Source organism: Coregonus clupeaformis, unplaced genomic scaffold (assembly GCF_020615455.1).
Source record: "Coregonus clupeaformis isolate EN_2021a unplaced genomic scaffold, ASM2061545v1 scaf0925, whole genome shotgun sequence".
Classification (NCBI taxonomy): domain Eukaryota; kingdom Metazoa; phylum Chordata; class Actinopteri; order Salmoniformes; family Salmonidae; genus Coregonus; species Coregonus clupeaformis.
In genome coordinates this window covers 207,501-210,450 of record NW_025534379.1, presented here as the reverse complement: position 1 = coordinate 210,450, position 2,950 = coordinate 207,501, and positions in this window count along the sequence as shown.

Genomic DNA, 2,950 nt, shown 5'->3' with positions numbered 1-2,950 from the left:
TCAGTGTTAGTGGCTGTTGCTGTGGTTGAATGATGTTGCTTGCAGAATGCAGCCTTGGTGCACCATGGTCTCCCTGTTGGGATCCTGTACTCAGTAGGAGGTAAACCCTGTGATGATGGTGCAGGGTTTTGTGCCATCATTTGCATGAATGCCTCATAGGCGTCGTGGGTCAAGTTCAGTCCAGTTTCTTTTTGCCACCCATTGCTTGTGATGTTGGAGGAGAGTTTACTGAATGCCTCATAGGCGTCGTGGTCAAGTTCAGTCCAGTTTCTTTTTGCCACCCATTGCTTGTGATGTTGGAGGAGAGTTTACTGAATGCCTCAGAGGCGTCGTGGTCAGCTTCAGTCCAGTCTCTTTTACTGTCATCCACTGAACTTTTCCTTGTTTACGTTTGAGGTTTTAACCTTGGAGTGTGTGACTGTCACCGGCCCCAGTATCACCAGGTGGTGTCTCCAGTATGACCAAATCAAATCAAATGTTATTTGTCACTTACACGTGTTTAGCAGATGTTATTGCGGGTGTAGCGAAATGCTTGTGCTTCTAGCTCCGACAGTGCAGTAATATCTAACAAGTAATATCTAACAATTTCACAACATATACCCAATACACACAAATCTAAGTATGGAATGGAATTAAGAAAATATACATATATGGACAAGCAATGAGACCAGGTGGTGTCTCCAGTGAGACCAGGCGGTGTCTCCTATGAGACCAGGTGGTGTCTCCAGTGAGACCAGATGGTGTCTCCTATGAGACCAGGGCACTGCTCACAGAAGTTTCTTCTTCTTTCTCTGTAGCTCCACCTCCTTTCTTGTTGTCTTCATCTCCTTGGAAGATGGCCGTCTTCTCCTTGGGAGTCTTTGAGTACATTTCCATCTCCCAAGCTGAGAGAACAGGGAGATGTGTTGTGGATATTGTGCAGTGGGCTTGGTCTGGTTGGATTTGGAGTGGATGCCGGTTCTGGGTGCTTTGTTTCCTTGATTGTAATCTTGTTTCCTTTCCTGGTCTCCTTTCCTTTGTTTCTTGATGCTCTGAGTTTTGCTGTTATGGCTGCAATCTCAGTTTCCATTGCCAACTTTTCTTTCCTTGCTTGCAATTCCGCGTGCTCCTTTTCTAAAGCGTGTTTTTGCTTCAAGCCAGCAGCACGTTCTACAAGAACAGCACGTTCAGCTTCAGCTTCAAGTTCCATTCGAGATATGGAGTTGCTGATGACCTTCCACTGGTGAAATTCCTTCCACTTGACTTGGTCGATCTAGACAGACACCAGTCTGAAAGATCAACATGCTCCCTCTCCTCCTTAAACAATTGCTGCACTGAATATTGGAGGGCAATGAATGTGTTCATGTGCTGCTGCAACACTCTTCTGGCTTTGTTCATAGCCCTCACAGGCTTCACATTTCCAGTTAGTCTCTCCTTGAAGATAAATGTTTCCTTATTCGATTTCATTCATTGTTTCCACACAAAAATAGGTTCATAAAAATGTAGCAAACACTTTCCAACGTTGAAATTCGTAAAAGCACCCTGATGGCACTTACAACTTGTCTTCACAGTTTCCAGTTCACAGGCAGAGCTTGGCATCAATTCGGTCTATTCCATTGGGCGCGTCTGGGACGCAGCATTCAACAAGAAGGGGGCGCGCAGAGGAAAGAAGGGGGCGCGCAGAGGAAAGAAGGGGGCGCGCAGAGGAAAGAAGGGGGCGCGCAGAGGAAAGAAGGGGGCGCGCAGAGGAAAGAAGGGGGGCGCGCAGAGGAAAGAAGGGGGCGCGCAGAGGAAAGAAGGGGGCGCGCAGAGGAAAGAAGGGGGGCGGCAGAGGAAAGAAGGGGGCGCGCAGAGGAAAGAAGGGGGCGGCAGAGGAAAGAAGGGGGCGGCAGAGGAAAGAAGGGGGCGTGCAGAGGAAAGAAGGGGGCGGCAGAGGAAAGAAGGGGGCGTGCAGAGGAAAGAAGGGGGCGGCAGAGGAAAGAAGGGGGCGGCAGAGGAAAGAAGGGGGCGCGCAGAGGAAAGAAGGGGGTGCGCAGAGGACCAGTGCACATTCAAAAGCGCCCAAGGTCTTCTCCTTATCTCAACAAACAAATGTCACATGTCTTCGTGGTCAGTGTACTTTTTGGCCAATTAATATTACAAGATAAATAAATCAAATAAATCAATCAATCTGAAATCAAATCTAAAGGAAATATTAAATAACAAGAAACGGAATAATGATTTGATTATTCAAATGTTGTGTCTTTAATTAACGGTTCTAGTTCAACCCGTGCACCATACATTTTGGGAAATAAATAGTAATGGCTTCCTAACAACACAAAAAAGTATGAATGGGTCATTCTTCATGTTTTTGATCTTCTATATTATGTAATAGAATAAACAGATAAAGGTTCTGTATTGATATGGGAGCGTGGTATAAATCACTACCCAGCCATTTCACAAGTCGGTAGTTTTTCAGTAGCCGCCTTGAATGTCTGAGACGTTTTTCGTAGAAATATAGCTACTTTGACTGGACAATTAGCCTACGATACGAAAAAAGCTACGATTGAATAGGTTAAAAGTATAGCCTATCCATTTAGTGAAATGAATGATTGAGGACGACGGGGTTTCTGCAGTACTCCATGGATAGGTTAAAAGTATAGCCTATCCATTTAGTGAAATGAATGATTGAGGACGACGGGGTTTAAGGAGTACTCCATGGTGTCCATCTCTATACCTGTGGTGTCGGTGAAGCAGTAATGGGTCCATATAGGCCTGTTAATGCAGTACTCCATGGTGTCCATCTCTATACCTGTGGTGTCGGTGAAGCAGTAATGGGTCCATATAGGCCTGTTAATGCAGTACTCCATGGTGTCCATCTCTATACCTGTGGTGTCGGTGAAGCAGTACTGGGTCCATATAGGCCTGTTAATGCAGTACTCCATGGTGTCCATCTCTATACCTGTGGTGTCGGTGAAGCAGTAATGGGTCC